Below are 13,494 nucleotides of genomic sequence, written 5' to 3'. Positions count from 1 at the left end.
CCCGCATGACGGCTCCACGTTCCCATCCTGATCCCGGCTTCCCGGGGACGCTGATACGGGAGCAGGGCCAGCGGGGAGAGCTGTCCGGACACGCGGGGACCCCTCACGCACACACAGAGACAAACCCCACGTGCCAGCAGCGAGGATGACCAGGCTCGTGCTCCGGCGCCTGCACATCCATCCCAGCCGAGCGTTACCCCCGTTTCCAACAGCCGCTGCWAGCTCCTGGGCGACATTCCGGCTTTTACCCCCAAACACCGTCCACAAAGCAGGAAGATCAGCATCCCAGYGTGCCAGCCGCAGCCATCCCTCCGGGTCACTTTTCCAGGACCTTGGCATCCGTGCTCGCTGTGGCGCCAGGGAGCCACCTTGCACACCAGCCCAACACCACTTCTGCAGCGCCACGGCAGGATTTTGGGTCCATTTCAGTCATTTAAATGCATGCCATGTTACATTATGCGGAGCTGTGTTCTTGTCCATTTGCCACCCACCTCAAATCCTGTCTGAGAAAGCAGCTAAATGCTCCTTTTTGGTGCAGAAATGCCCAGCGTTCTGGCCAAGTAGCCATGAAGTATCTACGCAGAGGGATCCCTGGGACTCTCTGCATTCCCTAGGGACCTCCACCGCATCCCAGCAGCTGCAGCCGGGATCACTTCCCGCTGCCGGGAGCTCCCAGAGCCACAGGGGCAGCTCGCGCACGGCCAGCGGCTTCAATCACAACGGGATTAGGCCCTAATTGGATTTCTGGTCTCAATTAGGGCGGAAGCGAAGGCRAGCGCGGCGCGCACGCGGGGAGCTTCGAGCATCTGCAGCAAGAGGCGGCCGAGTGCCGCGTGCCGGCAAGGAAAAGCCCTGGGAAGGGTCCCTTCCGACGGAGATGGCACCCCGGCATGGATTTCTGCTGCAATGGAGGTGTTTTTGCCAGCGCAGTTCAAGGCACATGGGGTAGGACAAATTCCCCCTCCCTTGGCACTGGTGTGGTGGGAAACGGCGCTGCCCTCCTGTCCTTCCCTTCTGCAGAAGTCCTGCTTCCCGGTGACCCTTCATCAGCCTCACAAGCCTGGGGGCTCCCCGAGGAGGGCGGCAAAGACAGCRGCCGTGTCCCGCAGAGGAGCGAGGAGTTGCATCCCAGGCTGTTCCCGGGCAGCTTCCGAGCTCGCCTTTCCTTTCTACGGAGCGCTCTGGACTTGCTCCCACTGCACATCATCCCCGGGGCCAGAGGATCCGGCAACGCCACCCTCCCATGAAAGCGAGCCTTGTTTTGGAGAGCTTTAGCACAAATCMCCCGTCCTCCCTCCTCGGCCGGGGCAGAAACCTCCCGGGAATGCCCCGAAGAGCGAGGGGAGCGGAAGGAGMGAATGCCGGGGAAAGCACCCGCGAGGGCGCCCAGCAAAGCGGGCACGGAAATGGATGCAGCCTCCGCACGTGATCCTTGCCCGAGCGGCAGCGGTTCAACACTATTGCCTCCAATTTAAATCATTCCTAGAAGAAGTGCAAGAGAAAGGTGATGAAAGGGCCCTAACGTGGYTCCCTGCTCTGAAAAACACAGCCCACTTGTGCACTGTGGTCAAGTTTTGCATTTTGGCTAGACATCGCGTGCAGGGCTGTGCCGAAACCTCTGCTTATTTTTGAGCGCTGAAGTCACCGCGATGCACAGAGGGAGGATGTGCTTCGCCCTGGGAGGAAGGCTCCACGGGAGCAGCATCCTCCGGAGCGAGGTGGCATCGCTGCCGCTCTCCCATATCCTCCAAGAGCAAAGCCAGACTCCAGTTTGTGCCTCCTCGGGCCCGTTGCAGCTGAAGCCCTGTCCTGCTTCCACCTTGGAGCCCCTCAGCACCCTAATGCCATCCCAAGGTGGATATTGCAACCTGGAGCTGCAGGTGGTGCCCACACAGGGCGGAATGGACCATCCCTATCCCATGTTGAATCCTRGAATCATTACGGTTGGAAAAGACCTTCAAGATGATCRAGTCCAACCGCAAACCCATCACCACCACGTCTGCTCAGACCACAGGCCTGAAGCACAGCAGGAGCCACCACCATCATCCAGCCCTCCTTATAACCCCGGCCTGGGTCTCTGCTGCCCCAAAGCAAGAACAACTGCTCAAGGCTTCCAAACCCACCCAAATGGACCTTCCCTCTGCATTTTAAAGAAGGGGAGAGATGCACGAGGAACACGGCCACTGCTTGGACCCTTCCGACGGGGCATCCGCCTGTGCGCCCTTGTGCTGACAGCCGCGCTTCACAGCCATGTGATTTCAGCGGCTTTTTTTCCCCTTTCCCTCCTGCTTATGCAGTGAGTTACTAATATCCTGATTGGAACCAGATTTGCATGAATTAGAAGTCGAAACTGGAGCAGCAACTGCTGTGCAGAGGATGTAAAGGGAATAAAATGAATGGGGTATTAACCTTCAACCACTGAATATTAATCAGTGTTTCACAAAAAAGAAAATACAGAGGCTGCCACGCTAAATATTTTTAGCATTTATTGACGGGCTTGATTTCCTCTCTCTTTTAGACCTTTTGCTTCCAATCATGGTCCATAAAAAAAATCGCATATAAGATTGGGGGGAGAGAAGAGGGAAGGAGGAAGAAAAAAAGATCATCTTTTCTTTTTTTTTTTTTTTTTTCAGGCTGGATGATATTTGCGAGTTGTGCAATACAGAAAACCATCCCAGCCCCGATCCCTTCAAAGGCTCACTGCTCCACGACCCAAACCAAACAGAAATCTAGCCCAAAATACAGCGAAGCCTTCGGAAATGAATGCACGATAAAGAAATAAACTTCTTAAAAGCTAAACTCGCCCTGTGTCGAAAGCTAAAACGCAACTGAAAATCAGGCTCATAATAGATCAGCTGGTGAAATGAAGCCTTTTTTGGGGGGAGATGGGGGGTGCAACGTGCACCAGTGCAGTTCATAAAGTAGCGGTGTTTTTGGCAAACAAAATCGCACCAAAGCAGCCCATAAATAACGAAATCTCCAGGATATGGAGCCACGGTGCCTTTGYGAAGCACCCAAGGGCCTCCGTCCTGCGGGAGCCCGGGACAAACCGCCCCGCTCAGCCAGTGCCATCCCCACGCTTTCTTGCAAACAATGCTTAAATAACAAAAAAAGAAAAAAAAAARCACAAGTGGAAAACTACCGAGCCTTCTCTCTTGCCGCCTCCCCACAAACTTTGGCACTGGTGSATTCTGAAGCCAGATGTCCTTTGAAATCTCTTTTCAGCGGAGACAATTCCCTCTCTTCCAAATGCCGCTACCGCTTCCCTCAATGCACCTTTGCAAAACAGAATTCATTTGTTTTCATTAGCGTCTTATCAGGTTACCTGGATTTGTTTCAATGCTCAAAATGTATTAAAAGGAGAAAGAGAGAGAAAGAGAGAAAAAACAGTGGTAGGCTTTCAGGAAATAGCAAGTTCTTTTTCACCGAGATAGAAATCATTTGGCAAGCCCCAGTGAAATACTTCTAGGTTCCAGAAGAAAGCAGGGGGAAAAAAAAAAGGCAAGGAAGCAAAGGGAAGATGCTAATGAACCACAGAAGAGGAAAAAAATAGAGTTTAAAAGAACATCAGGAAAAAAAAGTTTAATATCAGGCATACAGCTGCACCCAGCTGCTTTTTGGAGAGATATTACAGCATATTGATAAGTCATTAGATAATAACCAGCCTTGCTCCTTTGGAAGTGGTTAAGGATAGGTGGCATTAAAGTCACAGAAATAACTGGCATTTAGGCCCTTTTTGCCAAGAAAACGCCAGGCACCAGGTCAGCAAAATTTTTAAGCACACGCTCCACGTCTCTGCTAGTGAAACCGGAGCCCAGCAGGTATGTGTGTGTCTGCTAAATAGGAATAGGCATGCCTAACTTTAAACACACACTTAAGTGCTCTCTTCTTAAATTGCAATGACGCTGGTTTAGGTTGTTCCTAAGTCCTTCATCTGGTGCTCTATGCTCCTGATTCAGGAAGCTGATAACATTACTGAAAACCACTGGATTGGCTTTAACTTCTGTGTTCTGCCGTTTTACCTTGGAACAATACAAGGGAGAAGCAGGTCCAGCTTACGAGAGGATCCATGTCCCCGTTCCCACTGCAYGGCCGGGCAGCGATCCATGGAGCAGCCTCGTGCACGGACACGGGCACCTCGGTCCACGCACGTTCTCCAGCTTCAGGCAAAACGAATGAGCAAAGCTGAGTTATTCTATAGGTGCAGCTCTTTGCTGCTCACTCAGCTTCTTTCAGGGTGTGGGGAATTAGGTTTTTTTGCCTTTTTTCCCTTTGCATTTTCTGGGGGAAAGGGCTGCATCTTAATTAGCTTGCGTTCATGGGCTGCACGATGGTAACGCGATCCCTCCTCTAACCTTTATCATCTGGTTCTCATCTTCAAAGCCGCACAGTCCCCTTAACTCTTGGCGAACACGGAGCCGTTTCAAAGCCCGACTGCTCCAAAGAGATCACGGCTGAAATGAGGAGGAGGAGGAGGAGGGAGACGCGTTCCCCTCCTACTCATGCGGAGAAGGATCAGCCAAGGGCAGGCAGCAGCTTCCACCTGCACCTGCATCAGAATGGGGACAGGGTTGTCTGCTCCCACACCATCCCCRATGGCACTGTGTCCCCAGGAGATGCTTTGGGAGGTCTTGACTCACTCTAACGGGGCCTGATACCGTGGTGCCTCCTGCTCATCCTCTCTTTGCGTCATCTCTCCTGACCATCGGTGGTCCACGGTTGGTGCCGTTTGCCAGCCTGGAGCTACAGGGAACATTTCTGGATGCTGGAATGGACAGAAAAAGGCTGTCGACACCATCTAGCAGAGCTGACCCCTGTTCTGCCATGGTTCTTTGCACCAGATGCTGCAGGAGCTCATGGAGCAGCAGGTAAATGAGCAAGACACCGCAGGAGGGAAGGGCTCCCACCGGAGCCGGCGGGAGCGCTCCCAGAGCAGCCCGGCAAACACGAGTGCTCCTGCAAAGCTCAAAGTTTAATCACTTGTTTATATCTTAAATAAGCCGTACGCCTGAAAAAAMCATCTTTCTGCGGCAAGTGTCTCTGGTTAAACATTGGCCTGTTTGTCTATATAGCCCCTCGGAGCCAAACGTTAATTGTAGGTTGCTATAAAAGAAGTTTTTCCTCTTGCACGTTTTAAATCTGTCAGTCCTGATTTCCATCACAGGCTGCTAATGCTCAATGTCCTGGGGATGCTCCTCCTGCTCCGCATCCGTGCGCGAGGGCAGGAACCTCCTTCGGAGCCTTCCCGGGGATTCATTTCCGAGCCCTTCCTGTCCCTTCCAACAAGGGGCTTCCACCAACTGCCCGACGTCCTGTCCGCTCCAGAAGCTCAAGTGACCTTGGGAGCCCCAAGCTGGGAGGAAAGGTCCCCTGTCCCGCTGGATGCTGGAGAGATGAGCCCAGCGCGTCCCACTTCACTGCTGAACTGCAATGGGGTGGAAAACGGAGGGGCACAACCTGGTTCAGCCTCAGGAACAATCTTTTCTTTCTAGGATGGATCAGTTGCAACCTCTCCCAGCAGCAAATTCAGGGAGTCTCATCAGTAATTTGGGGAGACCAGCTCCAGAAAAAAAAAAAAAAAAAGAAAGGTTGGTTTGCTGGACCGTGCAAAGCTTGATGCTGCATCTTGCTTTGATAAAAGAAGATTGCCAGCACAAGTCTTGATTTTTTACTGGTTTCTCTTTCTTTTTTAAGAGTCCRTGTTGCTTTTTAACCATTATCCTGTGCACGTGGTTCAGCCTTCTACAAAAACAAAACAAAGAATCCCTAGGTGTGAGAAGATTAAAGATTCTGAGATCTGGACATTCTCAAATCAGAAACACATGTTTCAAATGAAGCAGMCTGGCGGAGAGCCACCACTTTTCAAAGCTAAGGAGCCGTCACATTAAAAGGATGCCCTGGAAAGCCCAAGACAGCAAGAGCGTCGGCAGCTCCCTCCTCATCCCGCAGAGCCGGGACAACCCCGCAGCATCCCCAGCACTCATCTCACCACCATCCCTGTGCCACCTCCAACCCACCTTTATCTCCTGACCTCTTTGCACCAGCTCTAGTGATTTTTAGGTGCACGCACTCTGTCCGTCTGCTCCCGAWACTTCAGCCTGCTGCAGCAAGAAGATCCAGGAGTCCAGACTCTTTCACATGACCAAGACTGGGCCACCAAAGGCTCCCGTTGAAGGACAAGGGAGCCACACGAAGGACCTTGCTCTGCAGGAGAGCAGCTGGAGAAGCGCCTTGGAGGACCCAAGCCTCTGGGCACAGCTGGATTGCTGCAGGCARGCAGGACATGGTGGCCACAGAGTCCTCGGTCACCCTTGCCATGTCCATGGTGGACACCAGGGCTTGGGCCAGCTCATCTCCAAGCCGCCCGGGTTCTCAAGGCCATAAAAGCAGACAGGTTGAACCAACAAGATCTCAAGCCGAGTCCTAGATCTAGACCAAACAGGCAGTGCCAACATCAGCAGTGACTGCTGCAAGGCACCAGGGTCACCAAGCTACCCTTACTTTAAGCCAGCAGCAACCTGGGGCTACCTGTGCAGACACAGAGTGACCCAGAGAGCTGGCCCAAGACACAGGGTCAGGCTGGTCCAGCACCACAGGGACCCGAACTCACCAGCTTCRTGGGGCAGGACAAGGTGGATCCATCTCCGGCCAACGGGAGAACATCCCAGCATGAACACCAGGCGCTTCACTCTCCATGGCCCCGTTTTCTTACATCTGGCATTTTCCTGGTCATTAGYAGAACCATCCAGGGCAGGACTTGGGGTCTTGGGGGCCTAATTAGCAAAGAAGSGGGGATGGAAGGGAGAAAAGCAAACATAATTACCACGCCATGATGTTCAGTACCTGCTTTACATGGAATAATGTTCTTCATCCTACATTTGTTTATAGGGTCTTTAACTCTTCCCTTTTTGTAGGGGGGTTTCTGAAATCTATTTTATTAGGGGAAAAAGATTTGAGTGCATTAGGCAAAGTGCCAGTAGCCATGGTAACCTTGGATTTTTCCATCTTCATTACAAGTTCAAGTAAAACCTTCATATAAAATCTAAATGAAAGGGTACATTATAAGTCCATTTTGAAATGTTTGCCTGGAAGTAAAACTTTGGACTGCATCCTTTTTTCTCTGCTGAACATTCTGGTTCTATGCGGAACACATTTTTCAAGTCGGATTTTTGTTTTCTTTCAAATTTTATTCCGTTTGCTCATACAGGGTGGGTCGTCTAGTGGTTAGAGTAAGGCATCAAGGCAACTGGTTTCCAGTCTCAGTCTGTTCCTGATCGGTCAGGGAGTGTTCCCAGTTTTACCCAGGTGACTTTGGCAAATCCCTTAAGCTCTAAAAAAACACTACTAATAAATAAATAACTTCATTTTTTCCTTACCAGTATAACAATGATAACACTTACTTGTCCTGAGGTTGCACTAGGATTCACTATTAGCCTTGGCAAGGGAGTCTTTCCTCGGAAAAGGAGCCGTAAGAGTGCAAGGAGCAGCTAATCTCTCCTACCGCATTTTCTCCTGGGCCCGAAGGCCAGACGGCGAGGTTAAGGAGAGGTAGAGGCTGGAGGACGCCCAAACTCTCCGTTTTCTTTTCAACGGCTTGATTAGGAAATCTGCAATTAGTCTGCTCGGTTCAGACACGGTCACAGGGCTATTCCAGGAGATATTCCTCACACCTGGGCAATACCCAGGTGTCACTGGAGAGGATTAACCACTCGTGGGGTCACCTAAAATGCCCTCGTCTCCCAGACCTGCCCCTAGCCTGAGAGGAGCTCCTGCTCAATCCGATTTCCCCACCAAAAGGAGCCCCTGCTCAATCCGATTTCCCCACCAAAAGGAGCCCCTGCTCAATCCGATTTCCCCACCAAAAGCAGCCCCTGCTCCTGCTCAATCCGATTCCCCTCTGCACTGTCACAGCCAAAGCATCAACCTGCCGCCTCCTGCCCATGCGCGTCTCGGGAAGGGAACAAGGGGGGTTGCAAATGGCACGGGGCCCTTTTTTTCTTCATTTTTTTGATACATCCTTCCTTCCGCTCTTCGCAATCAATTAGCGGGCAAAGACTTCCGAAAAGCTCCTTCCTCCCTAACCTTTCGCAGCCTGTTGCGATAATGACTCTGGAGAGCTCGACCTGGGCCTGTGCGTGGGGTTCGCTGCCTCGCCGGGGCAGCCGCCGTGACCTTCATCACTTCCTCCTCTTCCTTTCCTCCCCCCGCAGCTCCCATAGTCTCCCGAATGAGGAGGGGGGCCAGGGAGATCAGTCTAAAACCAGCCCCGTCCCACCAGAAAAAGCCTTTAAGGGGTACCTTAAAATTATTAAAATTATTTTAAAAATTATTACACTTATTATTACAGGATGCATTCCCCAAATCAAGAAACGGAGACGTGGAGGGAAGAGCGGCTTTCTGGTTTTAATTTGTCCCTGCTCTCCGCCTCTCGCGCAGGACGAGCTGCTTTCCAGGCACCAAGCTCCAAGCCCTGCAGCTCTCCCCCAAACCCACGGCTCGTAACTCTTCCTAAGAGCCTTATTTAGGACACCATGCATTTTTTCCTGGTCTCTCCGTGCTTTCCCATAGGAGCATCCAGGTAGGACACATTCCCATGGATTTTCCCTGGCACCTGCACCCTGCTGGTGGCGGCTGCAGTAGAGGCTCCACAGGCATCGACGTGCTCAGAACAATTCCCATTGTGCGGAGCAGCTTTGGGCCACCTCCTGCACCGGGGGGGCCCAGGGGACACCCGTGTCCCCAACGGCACAGCCTGGTCACCCCGCGGCACAACCGCAGCACCTCGTATCAAAGCCACAACGTCCCCACGTGTCACACCCGGAGGTCCTGGCGTTTAGTGACTCACATCCACGTCCCAAAGCAGCAGCTTCCTTCCAGCTTCCTTCTCCTTCCTTCCRGCTGGGCTGCACACGAGGAGCACAAGATAAACCGAAATCACCTCGCGCCAACACGCCTGGGAGCGACTGGAGCCACTTTGGGGCAAAGAGCCTGTTATTGAGTTATCAACCTCTCCCGCCCTGCACAGGAGCCAGCTGGAGAAGGAGCGCCCCAAATCCGTGTGGGAAAGGGGAGAACACGATGGCTCCAGCTAACAAGTATTTACTTTTCTCTGCTGTTCTAGATGTGAACAATGGATTTGTTAAAATAATCCAGAATTTGATTCTGTGTGAATTAATGCAAATCCAGCCCCTGGCTCCTCGCTGACACAGCCTTGTCGATCAATATTTTTAAATCTACGTAGTCCCAAGTGAAGGCAGCCGATGCAGAAGGCCAGGCTTGCTCGGCAGCAGCTGATTAGCACTGATTTGCATTMAGCAAAGATCTGCTGCTATTTCTGGGCATATGGAGCATATGGGCATGGGCAGGCTGCTCAAGAGCCACCAACAGCCCCATGCACAGAGCAGCCCTGCCCGGCACGGAGATAAGGGCATTTGGAGGGGAAAGAAGCCAAGCAGCCCAGTAGGAGTTTCCCCTTTCCCACTTCCTCTCCTCTCCCTTGAAATCTCCTCTTCGACCGTAAGAAGCAATAGGGAAAGGCAAGAGACAAGCGGAGGACACAGATCCCACCGCTTCGCCCCCTCCCTCGCCCAAAATCTAATAAAGATGATTAAATTACATGTCTTTTCCTCCCACTGAAATCACCGCACACTGCTCGAATATTAGAGCTCAGGAAATAAGGCACGACAACTTCCCTCGTGAAACCTTAGAAGGCAGCGCAGGGGTCTGGAGCGAGTGGCCTGCGAGCCTGGGCTGCTCTAATTAAGAAATCACCCCGCTGAGCAGAACCTAATCTAAATAAAATAGAGAAAGGAGCTCGCTTCAGACCCGCTGCCGCGCTGCTCCGCGCCCCATAAGGAACCCATCCAAGTTCCAGGGAGTTTTTCTCCTCTGCTCCTTCTCGGAGGGCGCGGGAGGCTCACACAGAGCCCTGTGTGTGCTTGGGGTGGCCAACTTCCAAAGGAAAAATACACCGGCCATGCATGGCCAAAGGCTGCTATTTCTTTTTATTGATGATTTTTTTTTTTAATGATACTTGGCCTGCTGTTTGCTATGAAGGGGGGACAAAACGGTGGTGGCATTGTCGGTGTGGCGGGGCCTGGGACAGAAAACTGCAATTTGATTGCRCTGCTTTGCCCCTCTATCAGGAGCCCTCTATCAGCAGAAGGCTCTGCTTGGAAGAACAYTGAAAACCTGAATACTTGAAAAACGCTTTTCACTATAGAATCAAAATCCAAAATATTCTGGACAAAAATCTGAGATGATTTCATCTGTTACCATTTCTTGTGAGAGATTCCTTTGGGTCGCTCTTCACCCCACAGGTCACCCCATWTGAAATAACCCACCAGGATACCTTCTCCGCATCTCCTGGGACTCGACCACGAGCTCCTCCTGCCCAGGCCTTTTTTCCAGCCCATTTTCCTCTCTTCCCCGTGTCCCCGCTGCCCTCATCATCCACGACGTCCCTCCCTACCCATGCTTGGAGCGGACGCCCCGTGATGCGCCGCAGCAGCCCAGTCCATCACCTACCCACATTCATGCATTTCATTAGCATGAAATTACCACGCGAGCCATTATCCCAGAGCTCTGGCACTGCAAGATTTACAGAGATAAACAGAGAAGCACAGACCTTCCCGTGTACACGTTAAGAAAGCACTTACTCRCTTAAAAGGCAGAGTGCTGCCACTTGAAGGGCTTCTGGCCAGCCCTGAAAAGTAAATGAAACCACCGGGATTTGCATTTATTAACGAAGCCCCTCGGGTTGTTGTTCCAGGGGCTTTTGACTCCCAGGAGCGACGCTGACTTGGACCAGCCGTGGGGCTGACTGCGGGCGTCCTCCAAAAGCAGGACCCACCACCAGAACCAAGAGCCCAAACCCAGGCAGAATGAGCTGAAGGTGATGCAGGCTGAGCAGCCTCGACTAGGGGACACCTCCTTTCCTCCCACGTGTGACTTGATGCTATTGTGCGTCGTGGACACAAGTACATATGAGAGCTGTCGCTGCCAGCGCTTAGTATGACCACTACAAAGACCAAGAAGCCAAGGTGAGGATGACCTGAAAGGGAGGAAGGACAGAGCCCTGGGCAGCCCACCCAAGAGAATTCACAACTGATAGGACCACATCTGCAGTGCAAGGTCCAGGCTTGGGTCTCCTGGTACAAGACAACGTTCAAGTGGTTTCTGGTGCTCCCAAAYGTCCCTCAAGCCTTGCACTTGTTCCCAAGGCTCTCAAGGGGGGCAGCAGGCTCCCAGATGCTCCCACATTTATTACGATTGCCCCTTCTTTCCAAACAGTAAAACCATTCCTCCGTAAGGTGGCCAAAGCATTAACACTCTGCTTTCAGTTGCTTTTATGATAGCCAAGGGCTCCTGCCAATTAGGTTCCCCGCACTACCCAGCCCACACCCGACTTGCCTGTTCTCCAATGGAAAACCCAAAAGAAACAACAAAAGGAAACCCAAATCAAAACACACACTGCAGAAAAAGAACATAGGAGTTATCTGCCAAGAGCAAAGAGCACTGAGGCAGTATCGGCTCCCGACTCCATACTGTGCCCACCCTACACAGGGGACAAGGATCCAGGCCACCTCCCTGCCACAGAGAAAATGAAGCTGTTTGGGAACGTCATTGGGATCCTCACCAGGACGTCTCCAGAGTTGGTGCCCATCTTCATCCTGCCGCCATAAAGGCCAAAAGTCAGGACTAGGCCTGGGATCAGTGGATTTCCTCCTGTCTTCGGATAGGGTCTTGACCACCTTCCCCGGGGCTGTGCAGAAGTCCATCCTCTGACTCAGTTTCCTTTCTGAAAATGAAGAAAGGAGTAAAGCAAAAGCATGTTCTAACTTTATGGTCCCTTATGCTCCCCATATAAGCTCACTATCACATGCAGAGGGACCAGACACTCACCAGCTCTTCCCTTCCCCAAGCAGAGATGTTCTCACCCACTCCCAGCGAGCTGCAGCAGGAGGCAAAACCCACCGAGCAGCACCGAAGGTTGCCTGAGCCCCTGAGATCAGCCTGGGATGACACTGCTCTTTTCCTACATGTCATTCCCCAAGCAGTCGTGATGCATTGCACCCGGGAAGCAGAGCCAAAGGGATAACGCGTTCCTGCCCTGGAGAGCTTATGGCCCGAGTGGATTTTGCGTATGGGAGCGTGATGACAGATTATTTCTCGGCTTAGTGCAGTATTTACTCAGCTATGGTGTCAAATATATCCTTCTTGCTTCTTTTTCTCCTTTTCATACACTTCTCCCCATGCCTACCAACAACAAAAGCAGCCTCCGTCCTCCTTCCCAAGCTCACTGCTACTGGAGGCGCTCAGCTTAGCATCTGTCCTGTTGCATAAATGGGAAACCAAGGCACTGAGCCTTGGTTTTGCCTTTAAAATAAATTTTAAAGGCAAAAAAAAGCAGAAATAAACTAGATGCATCTTGAACTGAGTCCCTGGCTAAGCCCAGATGACACTCGTGGGTGCCCTTAGTCACCCATGGGCACTTTCTGGAACGGGGACACTTTCTGGTCCATTGCTGCAGACTCTGGCATTTTCGGGGGGTTTTTTTGGTGGGTTTTTTTTTTTTTTTCAGTGTTTCACTTCTCTAAGCTCAGTGTAACCTCATTAAGCAAAAGCACAAATCCTGCCTCATTTATTCCACATGATAAAACCAGGATATTACTCACTGCGATAACACGGGCTAATTTTCAGTGAAGCCTCTCTTGGCAAACTTTTAATACGCTGAATAACAGCCCTATCAGATCCGAGATAAAAGGCTGTCACATCAGCACCTCGCAGCAACACTGCGCTTCCAGGTGCTGTAATTACACCCCCCTGATTTTTTCCTCCTTAATTGTTACCCATAAAAACTGAAGCATAAAATTCAATTAGTTCAATGCTACTTGGTGCAAGTCTGGAGCRCGCGGACAAATGCACGGCTCTATGGAGAGCGCTGAGGATGCTACTTGTGGTCCCGCTGGTGTCACGGGGATGTTTTGGTGAGAAAAGGGGTCAAAGGAGGAGGAAGGGGCTAGGAAAGCACCAAGTGGGGCTGCTTTGGCCCCAACAAGAAGCCCAGGGCCATGGACCGACTCAGGACGAGCTCTCCCRACCTCATGTTACGCCAGTACAAGCAGAGGGGCCACCACAAATTTCAAGAGCAACAGGGTTAATTTAAAACTAGAAGAGGGCTTGAGTGAGCTCTGCCATGAGCTTGCTTTGCAAGTCTATGGGCCGGGTGTTTTTCTTCTTTATTAATATCAAGAAGAGCAATACAGAAAAAAAAATAACCACCCTACGCAAGAGATGCCATGAAACACACTATTAAAGCAGGGAAGCCTTCCCGAGGTGTCAGAGCCATGATAAGCCTTGTTTAAACTTTACCCAGAGCTAGAGACCAAGCGTCAACAGAAGCTCCTGCCCAAAGGCTCTGACGGGGCCAGGCAAACATCCAATCAGAAGGATAAATCAAAGCGGCCGAGCGGGTTTAACTCGGCCATTCCC

At 51.6% G+C, this 13,494-nt stretch overlaps 2 long non-coding RNA genes across 2 annotated transcripts; both read right to left on the bottom strand.

Annotated features, from left to right (window-relative positions):
• Positions 1 to 4,070: 4,070 nt before the first annotated feature.
• LOC112945347 lies at positions 4,071 to 4,458 on the bottom strand. The gene is made up of 2 exons (XR_003248992.1): positions 4,356 to 4,458; positions 4,071 to 4,160 (listed from the first exon to the last, which is right to left on the bottom strand). It is a non-coding gene; the product is annotated as an uncharacterized LOC112945347 (long non-coding RNA).
• Positions 4,459 to 5,576: 1,118 nt separating this feature from the next.
• LOC112945346 lies at positions 5,577 to 6,183 on the bottom strand. Its single transcript, XR_003248991.1, has 2 exons — positions 6,018 to 6,183; positions 5,577 to 5,742 (listed from the first exon to the last, which is right to left on the bottom strand). It is a non-coding gene; the product is annotated as an uncharacterized LOC112945346 (long non-coding RNA).
• Positions 6,184 to 13,494: the final 7,311 nt, after the last annotated feature.

The sequence above is a fragment of the Nothoprocta perdicaria genome, unplaced genomic scaffold (genome assembly GCF_003342845.1).
Source record: "Nothoprocta perdicaria isolate Ctin4 unplaced genomic scaffold, notPer1 scaffold_187, whole genome shotgun sequence".
In the NCBI taxonomy this organism is placed as follows: domain Eukaryota; kingdom Metazoa; phylum Chordata; class Aves; order Tinamiformes; family Tinamidae; genus Nothoprocta; species Nothoprocta perdicaria.
This window is presented reverse-complemented; position numbering and strand designations above follow the sequence as displayed.